Raw genomic sequence first — 21914 nt, 5'->3', positions numbered from 1 at the left:
AAGAAAATTGTGCTCTCCTTTATGAGAAAACCGTGCTCCAACGCACAGTTGCTATTCAGATAAATCCACTTGTGGCTACATGTTATTAGGTACTAAATTACCTTTAAAATAATTCAGTAATATAAAAAGTAGATGATTTTTATTAAAAGATTTTTTAGAGAAAAGGAAGAAATATACACTTAGTATATGAAGCCGTTCCTAACACGAATTCACTGATCTAGAAAATTACTTTAATGCGCATATCAATATCCATGCCAGATGCTTCTATTTCAGCAATTAAAAGTCTCTAAATCCCCTTCTTGTGTGTATAATGAAAATACACAAGTATTTTTAGGGTGAAATTATACTTTTTCTTTATTGTGTCTATCCCATAAAATAAAGTTATAAATAATAAAAAAGTGGAAATGGGGAGAAAAAATTACATTTTATTCTTAACCTAGATTTCCCATATTGAACAGAAAATATAATGATTGATAAATGAATCTTTAATCATTAATGACAGAGGACTTTCATCAGGCATACAAATTCAGAGTGTAAAATTAGTATATACGAATGTTAAGGAGAATGTGAAAAGATCTGGGGCAGGGGGAGAGAGAGAGAAATGAGGAAAAAGACAGAGACAGAGAGGCACAGGGAGGTAGGAGAGGTCTATGTTTCAAATGTACATGACTGAAGTCAAATTATCATTTTTATTTTAATGTAATTTTAGAACTCTAGGCCTGTAATGTTGTTTGTCATCTATAACACATAGTATTAGGCATACATTAGAAAATATTTCAATATAAAATAACATAAGATTAATATAACTAACTGTCTTGTCATTTCCTAGCTATTTGTTCTACAGGTTATTGCTTGTGTTTATATTATTGATAACAAAATAGATACCATGAAGTTACTATTGATATTTAATTGTAATTGACTGTTTTATGCACCAGAAAATTTTAACGTCTGGATATGATGGTAGCACGTCTTTAATGAAGTATTTTATATCTAATAACTTTTGAATGTTAAAATTGAATCTTAATTATTTTTATTTCCCAGTCAGATGATTATCATTGTATAAACAAAGATTCCAAAAAGGGAAAAAAAAATTTACTTTTATACAGCTTCAGTTTTATATGACTAAAGAAACAAATTAGGTTTGTCAGAAATTCAGAAAGTTCTACTGAATGATATGAGTTGATTACATGTAATCTTTGAATCATAACTTAATCCATTCTTGTTTTTATTCCCACTAGTATCAATAAAATGACATATTATCTACTTGCACTTTTTAAAAAATATCTAAAATTCACTATTTGTTACTTTTCCAAAATGTTCATGAGTATGCATATTTTCTTTTATTTCATTTATTTATGAAAATGTATCATTTTATATTTCAGAATTATCATTTTCATAAAGATGTGTAGAATTTTTCTTTTTTGACATTTCAAAAAGTCTTTTTTTGCAGCATCTTAAATAATTAACAAAAACCATATGTCACAGGACACAATCATTAAATTAAATTGTCATCAGAGGCTAATGTACATATTTACACAATGGTGCTGCAGAGAAGAGACCTGATATTTGCTTTTTAACTGACAGGATCCCCTACTCCCACCAGAGGCTGTTGACACACTCACAGAAAGACACACACACACACACACACACACACACACACACACACACACACACACACACACGGAGAGGAAGAGAGAGGGGACTAGGGAGAGGGAGAGAGAGAGACAGAGAGACAGAGAGAGACAGATAAACAGAGATAGAGACAGACAGAGACAGAGGCAGAGACAGAGACAGAAAGACTGAGATTTTCTTATGACATTCTAATATATCCATTTGTCCAGAATATATTTGAACACTTTAGCTAATGTTTAGTTGGCATTTCTTACATCTTTCCTTATAACCCTCTGCTATTATTTTTTTGCTATTTTCTCAATATGCCAAAATTCAAGCAAATTCCATTTGTAAAGAGATTTCCCACATCACAAATCTTTTAGTAGAAGTTTATTATCTCAATTTTCAGTAAGTTATTTTCTCAAATTGATAGTGGTAAACTACAGAAAGGCTATTTAAGTGCATCAGGTTTATTCAGAAGTAGAAACCACTCTGGACCATCAGAGAAGATGACCAACCTTGCTGAAGCAAACTTCAAGCTGATAGATGAATTCATGGATGTGACACTGCCTTATTTTAATATGCATAACTGAGGGATGTATATGTTAATAGGTGCTATTATTCTCTTCATCACCTGTCAAGGAAATTCTATACTGATACGTGTGTGAGAGAAAAGAAAGGCGATCTAATATATTCATATAGACTATGTCTGATTTCCCTTTTGCCTTCAAGAAGTGTAACAAAGAGTTTTTGAAATGGTTGAAAAGAATAAGGGCACAGTTATTAGTGCATTAACATTATTTTGACATTTTAATTTTCCTTATATTTTTCCTTCTGATAGAAATGTTGATTCATGTATATGTACACTGTTCAAAAAAAATTAGTTATTGCTTTTAGGGATGTATGAACTGTTTATAGTCATCCTCTTCTTGTGAGTGAAAGCATCAGTCAATTACTTGTTTTCACTCTTCTTCCTCTTAGGGCTGCTTTGGTTCTTTCTAACATTGTTCTTTACCCTTGTCTTACTATCTAACCAGAAGCTTTTACATACATTCTAAAAATGCGTTCTTTATGCATTTTATTCATATATAACTCACAAAGTCCTGATGGATATCAACAAGAAACAAAGAAAAACACTGTGACAAATGCATGTAACAAGGCTTGCACCTTAAACCGCAGGAGAGCTAAGATAGCTAACTTTGATTATCAACATGATCAGATTTGAGAAGAACATGGGAAAGCAGTAGGGAGACCTCTAGGTGTGTCTTTAAGAATCTTCAGAGAGGATTATCCGTGGCTAGGAGCTTGGCTTACACTAAATGTGTGCAGCACTATCCTATGGGCTGGGTCCTAGAGAAATAAAAGGGGAGGGGAGAGAGAAACAGAGACTGAGAATTCTTGCCTTCTGCTTCCTGCTTGCCATTTATGAGGCAGGCCTCTCTCTTCTGTCAGGCCCTATCAGTTCCTAGAGCTTGAAAGTGCTGACTGTGTTGCAGAATACATCTATTCTTCTTTGTGTGGTTTACAACAAGCATATTGTCCCAAGGAAACTATTATTTGATCTCTAACTGGTACAGCTACCCTCAGAAATAATCATGCCTTGCCTTAGTCTGCAGTGCTTACCTCCTCATTGCTGTGTATCAATCATGTGTCTTACAGACACGTTTTCTATTGCATGTTCAACAAAAACCAAACATTCATTGCACATTAGTAGGATCATTAATCAATGTTAAGATGAAGACCTTACTTTTCCTTCTTTTCTGTTAGATTTGCATAATTGTTGAGTTGGTTCAGATAAAAAAATAGTAAGTGCAACTTGTAATGTTTGGACTAGTAAAAGTGAGTAGGTCGTACCATACAATGCCCTAAAAAGGGTGCTTCTTCACTTTCCACAGAACTTAAGATGGGGAAACATTGGTGTAAAGGTTAAGTTAATTCTTTGAAGGAATATATCCCGCTGAAATTAATTAATGGAGACTATTTAATAGAAATCTTCAACTTGAGCTGATGAACAAACTCCTTTACTCTCGTAATACCTTGTTTTTTATTAATGTACTTTTATTTTATTAATGATGTCATCAGAACAATAAAGATGTGGCCATGAGTTCAACACTGTTCCTTAAAAAGAACTGTACTGTGGGATGCTGACACAAAGTTAGCATACCTAGTATAAAGTGCTTCCAAGAAGTGACACACAATGTGGGGTTTGTTCCCAATATTCGTCCCCATCCTGCTTTTAAATCAAAGAAAATATGTATGGGAAAATTGCTCACAGACTAGACAGAAACCAAGTGCCTCGTGAGGAGCTGTAGCATTATCAGGTCAGAGAGCTACTATGAAAACGAGTCAATAAACTAAACTAAGATCTCTGCATCTGATAGTTATACATTCCTCAGTTCAAAAGTAATACAGATACAATACGTATCTAATGATTTCCCATGTACTATATATATATATAATTTATTCATATTGCATCTCAACTGTTATCCCAGCCCTTATAGCCTTCCATTCCTCCTTCCCTCCCACTTTCCCCCTACCCGTCCTCTATGACTGTGACTGAGGGGACCTTTTCCCCCTGTATATGATCATAAGGTATCCAGTCTCTTCTTGGTAACCTGCTGTCCTTCCTCTGAGTACCACCAGGCCTCCCCATCAAGGGGACATGGTCAAATATGGGGCACCAGAGTTTGTGTATTGCATTTTACCTTTTGATTATCTTTTTTGCTCAACATATCTACCCATAAAAGAGTTCCTGGACCACACTTTGGTTAGTTCACTAGAATATATTTTGTAATTTTTATAAACTTGATATTATGCAACACAAAAACTTTTAAAAAATCTTTTTTATATCTTTGCTTCAGAGTACATTGATTGTTCTTTATCTAATAATTAAATAATTGAGTCCTATTCAATATGTGTAACTTTGTTCCTGTATTTTTAAATTTTTTCCCATGACTAGTACCTTTCCTTTTGATGACTGGCTTGTGGATGGGACTTGTGTTGGCTAATAGGACAACTGCAAATATAAAGTAGGGACAGATCCCCTAGGGAAACTGTTTGATCTTTGGGCCAGGCATTGAACATCAAGCCCAATAAGACCTGTTACCCTAGCTGAAGGTCAGCCATTACCAACACAAAGATCCACTAACTAGATGGCTGAAAACTGTCCACTGGTGATAGACAAGATCAGGACTGTTCTGCAGTCAAAAGTGCATGCTGGAGAATGGAGAAATGAAAAAAGTTTGATGGTATATGCCACTGTATTTGGGAACATTTGATAAGTAGCACAATGTAACAAAAACTACTGTTGCTGTTGTATCCAGATGATAATTAGTGATTCCAGCATCTATTCCATCATCTGCCAGAATATTCTTAACAGGGTTGTTATTGACAATTTTCAGCCTTATTTGTTCTTCATTGAATCATATCAATTTGCTGCTTTTAAGCTCTGAATTAGCTTGATGATGAAATAACTTTTCTTAACTAAATATGAATTATATTTAGTACACTGATAATTAGACATAAAGTGAATTAGTCATTTACCCTCTATAGTGTACTCTTGTTTTATCTTGTATTGTACTTTTATTATTTATGCACCAGACGTGAGCTAGTTGAGGACATACTCTCAATAATTTTATTTTATTTACTGCCTAAATTATAATTCTTCTGAAAGTCCCTCATAGTTTCCTTTATGAAACATAACCTACAAAATGCAAGATCTTCTATTTGTGGAGATATTTTTCTCATTATTTTATAATCAAGAATAAAATACTTTACTGAAAAGTAAAATCAACATCAACTTGAAAGTGACGTGAACTTTTCTAAGAATACTCATGTACCTATTAAATCTTTGATTTGATTCTGTGTCATGAGCTTGCTTCCTGGCTTTCTAGATAAGGATTTCTATTTCAACTGAAAAAGTTCAGTCATGTCCATGTGGTCTTTGAAGGTTTACAATTAAGTTTCTGGCAATTAGAATACATGGATGGAAAACTACAAAAATGTTGGCATTCAAAATGTATGTGAGTGAGGGTCTTTTTGCCACACCTTTCACAATTGTCATGATCACAACACATTTCTGGTACTGTCAGCAATTTTGAGAGACTTATGCACTGCTCCTTTGCTCAAACAACATGCCCTTTCCAACAAAATAATGGAAACAGATGAAAAACAGGCTTCTGCCTAGCAGACACTTACTGAAGCTTCTGGAATGGATTGAATACTGTTAATATTGTTATAGAACACGGTTAACACTAACGTTATTAAAACAGCTCCTAACAATGATCCTTTTGCATATGCAAGCTTGTACATATTGCTGTTTCTTTTCTTTTGAACTGAATGTGCCTTACTCATAGTAGTTGTTGAACAGATAATGTCAGAAGAAATGAAGATCTAACAAGCACAAAGTTGGTGAAGTTGGTTTGATTTCCTTCCTTCCCTATTTGCACTTTGTTAAAAGCAAATGTATCCCGTGTTTCCATTGTCAGAGACAGAGGAACATCCTCTACCTCATCCAAATATTTTTCCTACCCCGAAATTAGTTGTGGGTTAGAGGAAAAATCTTGGCTACAGATAACACAGAATTTTACCAGACAGAACTTGGATATAACAATTAGCAGAAATCTTGTAAAAAATCAGGCACATTCCATTGTATCATTATAATTGAGAGCAAGATAATAGAGGAATAGATAAGGAATAGCCAAATTCAATGAGTCAAATTTATTTTTCAAAAACTATGTTTAAAATTCAACTGAATACAAATAAATTTAGTAAAAGAAGATGACTACATTTAATTATAAAATATTTCTTTGACTAAGAAAATTCTGGATGTAATACTGTTTCATTAACAAACTGTATATGAAGTCTGATAGTCATTTCAAATGAGTGCTTAGGCACATTTTATTTTTTATGAGAAAAAAGCCAGAATTAAAGTTTTCTTATTTTATATACTCAATTTCTATATTCTCTGTTCATACCTTTAATAAACTAGTCTATTGAAAGGTTGGCTTTCGATAGCTTGAATAAGTGCTATCAAAAAACAGATTACACTAGTTTGGTAAATGAAGTAGCAAATGCACAAATATAAACAATTAAAGATGCCTTCCTTAATAGTCAATTCAAACCACTGATGACCACAATTTATGGAAAAGAGCATACCCTACTTTCACATCGACCCTTCTGTTTCTCATTTGGCACATATCCAAATTTCTGCTGCGTCAACATTTGCTCCAGGGAGGAGAGGAAGGGAAAAAGGCCCATAAGGTTTCCATTGGCCCAGAGAGTAGAAACATCTGCTGGATTCACAAGCAGTTTGCTAGCCCAAGTCTGCAGGGATCTTTGATGCTTATCGACACTGCCATATGAGTCAATATTTCTTGTGCTTCAGTGCCATACAATCTAATTTTTAAGTAGCAAGGTTATACATTACATGCTAGAAATCATTCATTAAATTAGTAAAATTCTGTATTTAAAGCAGCTGTCATGATATTAAGCTTTTTGGGCTTAATAATAGCAAAATTCCAGCTCTAATGAATGGCAGTTTATTGTCCAATTATATCATCCTGCCAATTGGTTGATCCTGTGCATTTGTAAATGTGCTTGTGAAGATTACTCTTAAATATCAATAGTTATCTATTGTTTATGTTGTCAGATCTATGTACCACTTTTCCATAAATTCATAAATGTGCTGCTTATGTTTATATTGAAGTTCTACATCTGTGTCTAAGTTCTGTTTCGTAAAGTTCTGTGTTTTCTGCAGCAGGATTTCTCCTCTAACCAACAATTAACTTATGTGAAGGAAAATTATCTGGAAGAGGTAGCTGGTGTTCCTCTTATTCTGAAATGTGTATTGGAACCATAGGATACATTTTCTGTAATTTATGATTTTATGGAACTTAGGATATATTTCCATAAAAATCTACTCACTTTTAGTAAACTGCTTTGATATTAGCTGGCAGATTATTCAATAGTGAAATCTGATATTATAGCAACACACAGGGAATTAACAAATATTATCATTATTGAGCTTTAATTATTTTATTTTATTTATTATATGTGTCTATCTATTCTATCCATGTGTGAAGCATGCATGTGTCTGTACATATTCTTGCCCTTGCATGCACATGGGTAAGGAAGAGGTTATTGTTATGTGTCTCCTAACATATCCCATATTAATTTTTGAGACAGGGTTTTCCTGTTTCGCTAGACTGGCTGGTCAGTGAGACCTTGCCCCTCACTGTACTGGTGTAACAGCACTATGCACAGTTTTCATATCAAGCTATAGATCTGAATTCAGGAACTTAGGCTCACATACTAAGCATTTTACTCTTGGGGTCATCTATACAGGCAATTATTGATTTTCAACACAGAAAGTCTGGTTATTTCCTGGGAAAGTCTCCTGACTATCATGTTTTTGCTAGTGTCTGTATACTAGGAACGTTTTCAGATCATTCCAAGTGCTTCATTCAGTTACTAAAATTGAAAAAAAAATGCATCTTTTTCAGTAATTTACTTAAGTTTTTAGAAACAACTAAAAGGTATTTGAGAATAATTAGCATGCATTTTTGAAAGTTATAAACAGGAGGAAATTACAAAGAGTAAAATGTATATTCGATTAGAATTGTATTTACAAATACATTTTTATTAGGTCTTTGAGAATTTCAAAAGTTTTTTATCATTTTCATCCACTCAAATCACCCTTTGTCTACTACTTCTCCACCCACGAAGCCATGTGAATTTGACTTTAAGTGCAAGTCCAAGTTTTGCTGCTAAGGAATTCTTAGTTGTGTGTTCTTATGCTGGAGTGTGGTCCAATTACCAGGACTATTCCCTTCAGAAATCAATGCTTGCCCTTTCAGCTGCTCTCAGGGGCCAACAGTGACTCTCCTAGTACTGAGACTTTATGGCCACTTCTCCATTCTGTGGCATCTTTCAGCCTTTCTTTACGTTCTGCAAGTCTTGTACATGTTGTTTCAACCACTATGAGTTGAAATGTGCAGCTTCCCTGCTGTATGAAGAAGGACATTGTTTCCTTGCAGTTATCCAACACTTCTGCCTCTTCCACTTTTTCTGCCTCCTCTTCTGCAATGATGTGGGGCATGTACTATTTATGTTCTGTTCAGGGCTGAGCATTCACCAATTTCCTGTTCTCTCTAACTTGGTCTCACGAAGCTATCTGAAAAATCACCATTTATTGCAAATAAAGGCTTTGCTAATGAAGGTTGAGATATGTATTATCTATGGATAATACTATGGTAAGTCATTAGGAGTCTATTTAATATCATATACATTTAGAATAATAGCCACAGGCTTTCCTCTAGGAACTAAAATGTGTCTTAACCTTAGGTCTGTGGCACAATAATGGTGCTGAATATGCATTCATCTTATTGAGCAGGCCTTAAATCCAACCAGAAAGTAGTTGATGACACCTATGATGTTTGTACCTTGATTGCACAAGTGAATATGCCTTGCAAGGCCATTAGTTATGTTGCAGATCACAAAGTTTGCATCTAGGTAAGACTGAAGATTGCTTATCAACTCTGGTAGCTGGCACAGCACCCTCCAGCACTGTCAAAGCTACTCAACTTTCGCAGTTTTTTTCTCTTTTTTTCTCTGATATAAACTGCAATGCTCATTGTGCTAAAACATTAACCCAATTCTTGGCTTCACACTTACAGCAATGGCCAAAAAATACAGCAAGAGTAACTAACACTAGACGCACTTGAAATCATAAGGAAGTCAATTCACCATGGATTTCAGTAAGCCATGAGATATAAAATATAAGGTGTTTTCTATGTGTGTTCTAGCTCCCAAATATACAGAGAGATGATTACACTTATTAAAAGCATTAGGCACTATGGGTGGGCAGATACCGAGATATTGTAACATGACCATACTGGCCTGGCCTACTTCCCAGCCATGTGGCCTATTACCTGATAACTTAGTGGTGCCCTGTCTTCTCCATCAGTGTCCTGCTGGCAACTCTGAGAGGGTCTTCTCCCTGAGTCTCAGTCTTCTCTTTCTCTGTCTCTCTCTCTCTCTCTCTCTCTCTCTCTCTCTCTCTCTCTCTCTCTCTCTCTCTCTCTCTCTCTCCTATGGAAGTCCCACATTATCCTCCCAGTTACTGCCTATTCAACGTTTTATTAACTAATCTGAACTTATGGGGAAGAATTTTTATCCAACATTGAGACAGGAGGTGTTTTATAATAATGACGATGCAATTGTCAGGACTGTAACTGGATCTTTGGGTACAGAACTCAGCATTTGAATACACAGTGCACAAAAACATCTTGCAAAAATCAGATTGCTGTGCTTCTCTGAAATGTTTTTAAATGTGTGCAGTTTTTCATCAGCCCAAAGTAGGCTGGTTCATCTCCCAGAAGTGCTAGATTAACTCAAACCCTCTACATCAGCCAGTCAACAGCTCCAGGAAGCCTCCCACTTCGCATCCCTTCAGCTTTTATGTTTTGTGTATTATATAATACAGCCTGGTTCAATGATCTGTGTTCTGGTTTGGGTAGTTCTAATCATTCTGGCACTTTACACTTTAATAAATGGTGTGAAAAACAACATTTGTGAACCTAATACAGTACCTCTAAACCACAGTGACTCCTACTGATTTTTGATCCAGTATAGCTATGCATTCCCTGATGTAAAAGTGGCCTAATATTGTCAGTATTTTTGCAAGCAGAGTAAAGTCAAGCGTGGGCTGTAAGTGTTTTCCTTCCAGGCTTAGAGTTTGCCAGAAGTATGCCTTAAAACAAACGTAATATGTCTGTTTTCCATTTTACTACCATTCTCTAGAACTCAGTCGTTAAATTTGAAGTAACAAATGACTGCAAAAAATTTTACATTTTCAGTGAAATTTGTTACATTAATTACCTTTTAAACATATGGTTCTATTATAATTATCTAACGAAATAAATATGCAGTAATAACTGTGAATGCAGATATTGGTCTTCTTTCAATTTTCTTATCATTAAAAGTATAATTCTTCAAGCTGGTTGTTTGTGCAGCTCTACACAAAGTATCAACTTCCATTTTAATATTTCCCCCAGCAGTTTGCACTTGCTCTGGCAGGGCACTGTTCCCCTAGATCTAATATGGCACTACAAAGGCCTTGTACATCAAAGCACGTAAACATGGACAAGATGGGTGAAATCAACATTAATGAAATCTTTGTGCATTCAGAAATGATCAAACAGCAAAAAACACATCCTATTAACCACTGTGTTATTACACAACTTTTTCAAAAGGGAGATTATTCCTCAGGGAAGATTCTGTTGATTCAAATGTTGCTACGTATTGATCTCCAGTTTAAATAATTAAAGTGATATCATCTGAACACAATGCTCATGTGTTTAGAATTATGTTCATGTCAGGGAATGAAAAGCTAAATATATGTAAAATTTTAATGAATAATTTTTAATCAATAATTTTATGCATACCTCAGATTTAATACTAGTTATATAAGCCAGTTATTGCCTTGCAGACTAAAATTCTATTCCTAGAAATTGTTTGTGCTATATTATTCATGGACGAAGCATATTTATAGAGTTTATACGATACAGAAGAACATCAAAAAGCATTTTTCTTTTTTCTATTTTCTAGTTTTGTATTTTTAGAAAAACATTACTTGTCTTAGTGGCTATTGGTTTTGGCCACCAAGAGAAAGGTTCAGGAAAAAAACACTTTTAAACTAAAAATTAATATAAAATAATTATTTTGCTTTCTCCCTAATAACTGATGTAGCATTAAAAATAACTGATGAGATGGTTCAGTCAGTAAAAGGTGCTTGCCCTTTTTGTTTAAAGCTTTTTTTTTTTTTTAAACAAACCCCAGGACCTAAATTCAATCCCTGGCACCTACATTGTGAGAGGACAAAACCAACTTCTACAAGTTGCATTCTAGACCCATAATTGAAGTGTGGTACATGCACACCCCCCAAAAAATATTGCAAATAAGTAAAAATGAGCAATAAAAAATGGCCACGGCATTTATATTGGAAAATAAATGTCAGTTCTCTACCAAAGAGGAAAGAATATGGGCATATGAGAAACAGTCATGTTTTAGTAAAAGTACATGTAATTAAACGTGGGTAAGCATCTGCCAGAAAGTCATTTACCACATGAATTAAAACAACAGTAGAGACCTGTCCTCTGTCCTCTTTCTAAAAACTTTAATGAACTATGTGATATAATTCCACAAAGTTCTTAATATTATGCTCAACTTCGTAGTGATTCAAGTGCCAGTTCAAATATTTTATACAGAGTTAATATTAAGCAGAAAAACTATTCCATTTTCAGGGAGTGTGACTGAATCATTTGATTTCTGGTAGCTTTGCATTACATAAACCTAACTCCATAAGTAAACATGAGAACACCATAATGTGAAAAGATCTGTGTAATCTGGCTTGGCCTTCCTTCCTGTCCTACCTTGGACCACTCACAGTGATGTCTCAGGATTCAATCTCAGTGGGTTTTGTTTCCTTTTGCTGTTAGTGTGTGTGTGTGTGTGTGTGTGTGTGTGTGTGTGTGTGTGTGTGTGTGTGTGTGTGTGTGAGTGTGTGTGTGTGTGTGTGTGTGTGTGTGTGTGTGTGTGTGTGTGTGTTTCCTTTCAGTTCCTTCAGTGGCCAACCCTTTACTTGTAGCTGCTGCTGGAATACTGCTGCCTCTCCACCATCCTTGCCCTCAAGCTATTTTGAAATTGCTGGCTTTTTCTTGAAATCAGAGAATAGTTGAAATGTTACCCTTTTGTCAACTGGGTATTCCTTTTAGTATTTGTCGTCTCAATTTTGCTGCCTTTTTTTCATTCTAAGTACTGTATAGACACCTGTCATTTATAGCCAATCCATTCAAATCATACCAATTGCCAGCAGCAAACTGTTAGTATCAATCATGGATTTGCCAAATAAATTCACGTAATTAAAGCATATTTTATTTAAAAATATTTATTAAAACATGAAATATATATTTAGAAAACAATAAGTTATATTTATAATATAGATGCATGATATAAATTGAAATTATTCATTAAACACATACATTTGATATGATTTATAAATACTTCATTATTTCAAGTTTTCTATAATTCATAATTTACAGAAATATTGTTAAAACAGAAACATAAGCCTTCTTTCAAACATAAATAGCTATATCGATTACATAAATGCAATTACATTTATTTTCTACAGAGAATAATAAAAGCAGTATTAGTACAGAATCAATGTCAGTATTGCCTCATATTTTTCAGAAATGTATGAACTATATGGCAATACTACAGAATAATGATTTCTAAATATAGATGATAAATTAAATCAATGACTAGTGCTTGAATCCCAGGCTACAAATAATTATAGCTGCATGACTTTGTTTCCCACTTAAAATTAAGAACAAATAGCAATAAACCCATATTAAAAGCCTAATATAATTGTACTTATAATTTGTCTTATTATATGAATTGTTTTTGCTGAATTATATTTTATGTTTCTGTATATTATTAATTAATATTTTCAGAATATTTGAATTATTTCTTGATCTATCAAAATTCATATTTCTTTTAGAAATATGACTAGCAATGCCAATTTTCATTGTATTTGATATTTGAAATATATTAAATTTAATATTATTTATCATTTTTAATTAATGAACATTCTCATATTTACCTTATCAAACAAATACGTATGCAATCATACTACTCTTTTTTAAATTTTGTTAATTTATTCAGATTACAACTCAATTGTTATCCCATCACTTGTATCCTCCCATCCCTCTCTCCCTCCCGCTTTCTCCCTATTCCCCTCACCTAGGTCTATGACCCAGAGGGACCTTCTCCCCCATTATATGGTCATGGGCTATCAAGTCTCATCTTGGTAGCCTGTTTATTCTCTCTTTGAGTGCCACCAGGCCTCCCCAACAAGGGAAGTTGGTCAAATATGGAGCACCAGAATACTCTTTTAAATTCTAATTGAACTTTCTGCCAAGGAAATGAAATTTTAAATGATTACAACATACCCATTTTTCCCTCTACAAGATAATTACTTTGCTCCTTCTACTCTATCAGTCACCCTGAGTTGAACAGAATTTCACCATCTGCGTCTCCCTTCCAGAGTGTTTCCCCTTACTTGGCATGTTAATTTTGGCTAAGTTACATGACTGAGCATCACTGTGAACCAGCCAGTGATTCTGGTCATACATGTCTGTTCTCAGATGTTCATCAGCTAGTATGTGAAGTTACTTGTTCGTTCTCCATGAAACAGTATTTTCTAAACTAGATATGAGGACTTACCAGCCTAGTTTGTGTTTGAAAAATCAAGTGCATGCATTTGATTAAGTATAGTCTGGGTATGAGAGATACTACAAAAACATTTGAGAGAATCAGTTAAACATCCACAAATTAATAAAATAATAATTAATAAAGTAATAAATAGATTCTAAGATTTTTAGGCTCAACTCTTATTTTATGGTAAAATATATTTATATTTCTCAGGAGCAAGGCTCAACTCTTGTTTTATGGTAAAATATATTTATATTTCTCAGAAGCATAAAATATGCAGTCAATTCTGTATTTGTTCTGAACTTGGACAGGATTATAATCAGAAAAACATAAACTAAAACTAGGAAAAATGACATTATATAGATATAACTTAAAAACACTAAATTTTAAATAGTCAGACAACATTAAAACTATGCCTATATGCAGGAACATAAAGCATTTACATAATAAGTTCCTTGGGAATCCATAAATACTCTCTAAAAGTTAAAATTTTCAAAATTAAGAATATATGTATTTAGTGATAATACTGAATAATATAGAATTAATGAACCAGGCCAAAAAAAATTATTTTATGTAGAACAAAAAAATTTGCTGGGAATATTCTAATAGAGAAGGTGACAGTATATAATATGCAGTTTACTGGATCGCCCAGTTAGTCGTTGCATGGATAAAGTGGAGACATGGTTTTCTTTAAGTCCTTAGGTTTGCTATGAATGACCTAGAAAACCCACCTGACATTCTGCAAAAGAGAAAGACGCAGAGGTGCTGGAGGAGAATTATGATTCTGTGGGTCAGGAGCTGCGGGTGCCACTGTAAATCTGAAAGAGCCTTTTGTTACAGACCAGTAGCCAACAAAGGATGAGGGCCAAGCTTTGGGTATGCAAGAGCTTTTGCTTCCTGGGTTTCTAGCAGAGTGTGATGCTCACAATGGCCACCGTCAAAACTAGGATCTGGTCTACAGGATTGTGACTCCCAAAGCTGCCAGTTTGGCACTGCTCCGCTTCGATCTCAGGAAGAGAAAGCCCTTCCAACCTTTCCTGGCCTTGCAAGACCCACTGCCCGCCAGCTCTGTCTCTTCCCGGCTTTGGTCTGGCAGTTGTAGCAGAACATGGGTCTCCAATGTGCATCCTGTCTCTATGGAAACTGGCAGGCGGCATTAGTCTGATGGCCATGCTCCTCGGTGACTGGGCTGAGGGATGGCACAGAAGGTGGAGAGCAGGTGTTATACTCTAAAAGGGAAGTAGAATCCAGAAGGAGAACAAAAAGGAAGTAAATGCAAAGAAAAATAAAATTATTTGGTATAGCCAATAGATTTTAGGAGTTTCCCAAAATCAAAGTAGAAAGCAAAAAAGAAGGCAGGAATCAAGATGAATAGCAAATTATAAGTATGTGAAAGAACAGAGGGTTATTCCAAAAGTAGGGCCAATTTGCACTTAGTTATCAGTCTTAATTTTTCTTCCAATTTCCCTTCTCACATGATAGAACATTCACTGTGATCCTCTTGAGAATTGTAAGGCTGCACTAATGACATTTGTGTTTTGCAATCTAATAGGCTTTAGTACTCAATACGTGTTTCAGTCCACACAACTACTGAGCCACAACTTTCACATTAGAAGGTTATTTGTTTGGAATGCCTTTAGTAATTTAGTGGAAGTAATAACACGCTGCGGGTGCACTGAGATATATTTTTAGACTCTAATTTAGGCAACATGAATGATCTTGAACTTTGTAACATGCACATTCTTTACTTAAATACCCTCAAACTAGTAGATAGAAGAGATAATAAAGGTAGACAAAAAGAGAGGGAAGAAAAGGTAGAAACAATGAGGGAGGAGAGAGAAACTGATAAGGAGAGCTGAAATCGCACAAAGGGAAAATCTGAGCAATCGTAGGTCTTCCTTGTACACCATTTTAAAATGTGCAGCCCAATTCTTTCCTTTTTTTGTTGGCTTTATGATTCAAAACAATTAGCATATTTCACATCTACTCATCCACTTGGCATTTGTGATTTTTGAAACCAATAAACAAGAACCTCAACGCATGGAATATATTATGCATTTAAATAATATTCTGGAGGGAAAAGAAAACCAAAAAAATTTTAAACAAACTGAAACATCATGTGTGCTATTTGATTCAGATGGCAGGGGACAGCTTTTAGAATTAAATAATTGTACAATAAATTTATCAGTTTTAACGACATGTAACCACACCCCTAATGGAAGGGTTAAATTACATGCCATTGTATAACTCTGCCGAATTTGACACAATTTGTGGTTGTTGTTGTTGCTGTTGTTAAAAAGCTGTTTAGTCCCCTATTCTCCTGTCATTTTTTCTTTTCCACTATTATTTTTTATGTCTGGATCTTTCCTTTAAAGAGCCTTCTCAAAATTGCTGCTAATTTGCTCACAGAATTTGATTATTTGTCCTTATAAATTACCAACTGTTACATCTTCTCTTTTGGCAGGACAGATCCCAGCCTCTGTTTGTCTGTCTAGGACTATCTCAGGTTCCCATGGCTCTAAGAGATAAAGCAGTAGTCCACAGCATACACTGGTGCTCTTTTGTGCCGTATCCTTCATCTTTAGCTCATGAGAGATGGAGAAAACCATCATTTCCACTCATGCACTGAAGAGAAGGCAACATGGATTTGTCTGTGGAACTACTGGCATGTTTCAATATCAGGGCTTATAAAAATTTATCTGTTTATGCTCACTCTTTTTAACTATAATTTATTCAGATTGCATCTGGAATGTTATCCCCTTGCTTGTATCTTCCTGTTACTACCCTCCCTCCCTCTTCTGTCTTATTCCCCTCCCCTGGACCTCTGACAGAAGGGATCTCCTCGCCCACCATATAGCCACAGCCTATCAGGTCTCATCTCTCTTACCTCTACTGTCTTTTCTTGTTACTTCTTTGTTGTCATCAGCCATCACAGCCTCCCAAGGAAGTTACAGTGTCCATTATTTTAATTTAGCTTCTTTTTGCCCTGTGTGATGATGTGCTGGGTAGTTTTGTGGTTTGACAGTAAATACAGAGGCAAAACTTATGAGTGCTAGACAGCCTTTGATTCAAGTCAGTGAGAGAAAACGATTACCCTGTATGTTTGAGGTTCCCTAATTATATAACAGACAGAAACACAGGGTAAAAAAAAAAAAAAAAAAAAGAGCTGGAGATACTGCTTGGTCTGCTAGGCAAAGATTTGAAGGAAGCCAGCATTTCTGTATATGAATTATTCCTTTAAGTTTCTCTCTTAACAATCCATAAGCAATTTATATTTGTATAGCTAGTGAATGTTTATAACCACAAATGGTAGATTGATATAAATTGGACAGTCTAGGAAAGTCCAGTACTTCACCCTTAGATGACAAGGAGTAGGCGGCAGTTAGAACCTGTTTCAAAAAAATTTTTTAGAATGATTATTGGTCAGAGGGGAAAAAAATAAGTTAAAAACCTATGTAGTTGTTGCAACCAGAGACATCAAGGGTGACTTTGAATGGTGTGTTGTAAATATTTAACAACTTTCTCTGTGGGGAAAATCATCGGACTGTAGTGTTTGCCAATTTCTATGGCAAAAATATTCCCTCTGTGGTCAATTTCAAGCTACCAACTTATGTCACTGAGTATGGGGGTGGTGAGAGTTGCCTCCCATGGAATCACAGAGGCTGTACTGAGCCAGTTCATACACATTATGCTTAAACTGAATTTCAAATACATTTTCACTTGTTAAAAAGAAGTGTGAGTATTGGCATATGTCTTCAAAATGCTTGACTGTAAACTACACTCTTTTAAAAATCACAGTTATGGAAGCACACTTATATTCAGTTTGTTTCATAGCCCATTTCTGAATGAGCAAATAGTGTTTAAAAGACAAGAGTTTAAGAGACAAAAATTCTTGCCTTCTTTCTGGCTAGATGAAAGGTAATACATTTTAAGGTTTCTATGCACCAGTCCCCTAATCTTCATGGTAGATAAGATGACATCAGCAGATTAAATCATTAATATACCAACTGCACCTAGAATAGTGTCCACCTCCATATTACAGTGAGTATAGGCCAGCAAATCCTTTACTTTTCCTAGATCTATTGGCAGTGTTTGACAGGGGAAGTGAGAAAACAAAGAAAATGAATTAAAATGGATGTTGATGGAAGAGAAAAAGAAATAAATCATAACTAAAGTTATCCATCTATCCAACAGAGCTGAAATATGGCTTCTACTCATTTCATAACAAAGAATGGAGTATACTATTGTCCTGTTTTCTAATGCATACGATTTATACAATATATCTCTATTATTTCCTGCTCCATTATAGGATGAAATAGTGTTTGATACCCCTCTTCTCAACCGTATATCCCTAATAGTGTTTCAGAAAAAAAAGTCTCATGATATTTTGCCGATATGTCATTTGTGCTATATTTCCACTTCTTTTTGTGAAGGAGAAATCTACACATTTACACCTTGATATGACCATGAACAAATGTAGAACACCAGAATTCCATTTACATCATTTGACTCTCTCAAGCTCTACTTCAGAGGGCCGTCAGTGTTCTAAGGAAGTGTGTGCACTTTGGATGATGAGCATCTCCGTGGGAGCTTCCCCTTAAAGCAGAGAGTGTGAAGGAGGACAACCAATTCACGGGCAAGACCCCCTGCTACCAAACTTTTAAAAATGAAACTAGAGTATTTTCTCATACAATATAGCCTGATTATAATTTACCCTCTTTCTATTCCTCCTACTTCCTCCTCACCTCACCTCCAGATCCACTCCCTTTCTGTATCTCATTGGAAAAGAACAAGCTTCTAAGAAGTAACAACTAACCCTGACAAAATAAAATACAATAAGGTGAAGAAATACCATCATATTGAAGCTTTACACAGCAAACAGAAGGAAAATAGTCCAAAGAGCAAGCACAAGAGTCAGACCCTGTTGCTGTGCCAGTACCATGCTGTTTTAATTACTATTGCTTTATAGTACAGTTTGAGATCAGGTATGGAGATTCCTCCGGAGCACCTTTTATTGTACAAGATTGTTTTAGCTATTCTGGGTTTTTTGTTTTTCCATATGAAGTTCAGAATTGAACTTTCAATGTCTTTAAAAAAAATTGTGTAGGTATTTTGAATATTCTCCAGTTGAGTGGAGAGTGTGATATGACTTTCTCACATACTCTGGTGCCTCACATTTGACCATGTCCCCTGGAGGGGGAGACCTGGTGGCACTCAGAGGAAGGACAGCAGGTTGCCAAGAATAGACTTGATACCCTATGAGAATATACAGGGGGAGGTAATCCCCCTCAGGAACAGTCATAGGGAAAGGGAATAATGGGAAAATGTGGGGGGGGGAAGGAGGAATGGGAGGATACAAGGGATGGGATAAACATTGAGATGTAACAAGAATAAATTAATAAAAAGAAAAAAAAAAGACTCAGACCCACTCATTCTCACAGTCAGAAGTCCCATAAAATACTAAGCTAACAGATATAATAAATACACAGGGCCTGGTGTGGACCCACGTAATCCCAGTGTTTGCTCCTTCTGTCTCTGTGAGATCGTATGAACCTTGCTTAGTTGATTCAGAGGGCCTTGTTCTCCTGGTGTCTTCCATCTCTTCTTAGACTCTTTCTGCCTTCTCTTCCTCGGGATTCCCTGGGATTCTTCCTGAGGACGGATTGTGTGGAGATCTCCAATTTGGATTCTGTTCCCACGTAATGTCTGGCTGTGAGTTTCTGAATCTGTGCCCATCTACTGCCTTTCAAATCTTTTCTGATAATGATTGGATAAGGCACTGATGCATCAACATAGCAGGATAATATCATTAGACATCATTTTATTGATTTTTTTTAAAGACCAGTAGTGTTAAGTTTTACCCTGGGTTTCTGGACTATATAGTCTCTCGTTCTTAGTGTCAGGCCACTTCTCATGAAGTGGGCCTTAGGTCAAATCAGACATTTTTGGCTATTGCCACAAGTTCTTTTCCACTATTGCTCTAGCATATTTTGCTGGCAATTCAGATTATAGGGTTGATGTCCACGTTTGTTTTTCAGTAGCCTGCAGAGTACCTTTCCAATCCAAAGAGACTAGAACATAAGAATGAGGGCTCCACATGGGCGACGGCTTGACGTCTCCATGTCAATGAGTCAATGTGGATATTGTTTTCTTCATTGGGAAACTACTTTCACTTTGCAGAGAACAACCTTTGTCTTAGCAACAGCCTGGGTTATTGGATATTTCCATGGGACCCCATTGGCCAACTAATTGAATGCAACATAATCTCCACCTTGGAAGTCTTACCTGGCTACAAGAGATGCAGAACTCTATATCCTCTATTACTTTGAGACCTCATTAGGATCACCTTCACATATCCAGGAAGTTTCCATTGTGCTAGGATTCCATGCTACAGTGAAATGCTCACTCCTCTTTCAGTGGTCTCTCCCTGAACTCCCAAGGAGATGTGTGTATGCCCCTTACAATCATCTGCGTTACCTAAGCTTTCTGGGTCTATGGACTACAGCTTGGTTATCATTCACCTAATGGTTAATATCCCCTTATAAGTGACTACATAGCATATTCGTCTTGCTAGGTCTGTGGTACCTGACTAAAGATGATTTTCTTTCTAACTATACCCATTTGACTGCAAATTTCCTGATGCCATTTTTTAAAGCATCTGAGAAACACCTCATTATGAAAATGAACCACATTAAGAAGAAACCTCTAGTTTTCTATTGAGGGACTTGTAAGTTGTTTCCAGTTTCTGACTACTGTGTCTAAAGCTTAACTGAAGATGGTTGAGCAAGTCTTCTTGTGCTAGGATGTAGTTTCCCAAGGCTACATGCCAAAGATAGCAGTATCTTGAAGTATTTTGATACCCAAATGTTTGAGGAACTGCCATACTGGTTTTTAAAGTTGCTATAAAAATTTGTACTTTTACTAGCAAACAGGAGTGTTCCTCTTATTCCTTATCCTTGCCAGCGTCATCCAGCAATTGTGGTTTTGATCTTAGCCATTCAGACAGGTCTAAAATGGAATCTCAAAGTTTTGAGTGTTAAACATTTCTTCAAGTGTCATTTTCCTCTGTTGAGAATGTTGTATAGATCTGTATGCTATTTTTAATTTGCTTTTTTGGTTTTTTGATATCTAGTTTCTTACGTTCTTTATATATTTTAGACCTTAGGTATCTATTGGATGTGGAATTCATAAAAATCATTTCCCATTCTATATACTCCCATTTTGTACTTTTATTTTGTCTTTTGCCTTAAAGAAGCTTTTCAGTTTCATGAAGTCCCATTTATTAATTGTTGGTCTTACTGCATGGGCTATTGGTGTCCTGTTCAGGAAGTTGTCTTCTGTGCCACTGTGTTCAAGGATATTCCCTACTTTCTCTTCTACCAGGTTCAGTGTATCTGGTTTTATATTGAGGTCTTTTATCCACTTGGAGTTGAGTTTTGGGCAGGGTGATAGATATCTATTTGCATTCTTCTACATGAAGACACCCAATTTGACAAGCACCATTTGTTAAAGATGCTATGTTTTTACAGTGTGTATGCCTGGCTTCTTTAAAACACAAAACAAAACAAAACAAAAAAACCTAAGATGCCCATTGCTATATGAATTTATGTCTTCAATTATATTCTACTGATAGATGTGTCTGTTTTTTGCCAATACAATGCCTTTTTTAAAATTAGTATAGATCTATAGTACAACTTGAAGTCAGGAATAGTGAGACCTCCAGTAGTTCTTTTATTGTTTAGGATTGCTTTTTAGATATCCTAGCTTTTTTGTTTTGTTTCGTTTTGTTTTGTTTTGTTTTGTTTTTCCATATGAACTTGAGATTCTCCTCTCAAGGTCTGTACAGAATTGTGCCAAAATTTTGATGAAAGATGCATTGAATACGTACTTTTTTGGGGAGGATGCTCATTGCTACTGCTCATCCTACTGATCCATGAACATGATGGATCCTTTAATCTTCTGATATCTACTTCAATTCCTTTCTTTAAATACTTGCAATTTTTTTTAATCACTGAAGTTTTTCCCTTGCT

General features: G+C 35.4%; 1 protein-coding gene across 3 annotated transcripts in view; it reads left to right on the top strand.

Annotated features, from left to right (window-relative positions):
* Cadm2 (cell adhesion molecule 2) overlaps positions 1-21914 on the top strand; it is a 919117-nt gene that overhangs the window by 685786 nt on the left and 211417 nt on the right. The gene's annotated exons all lie outside the window — the stretch shown is intronic.

Source organism: Acomys russatus, chromosome 8 (genome assembly GCF_903995435.1).
Source record: "Acomys russatus chromosome 8, mAcoRus1.1, whole genome shotgun sequence".
NCBI lineage: Eukaryota > Metazoa > Chordata > Mammalia > Rodentia > Muridae > Acomys > Acomys russatus.
This window is presented reverse-complemented; position numbering and strand designations above follow the sequence as displayed.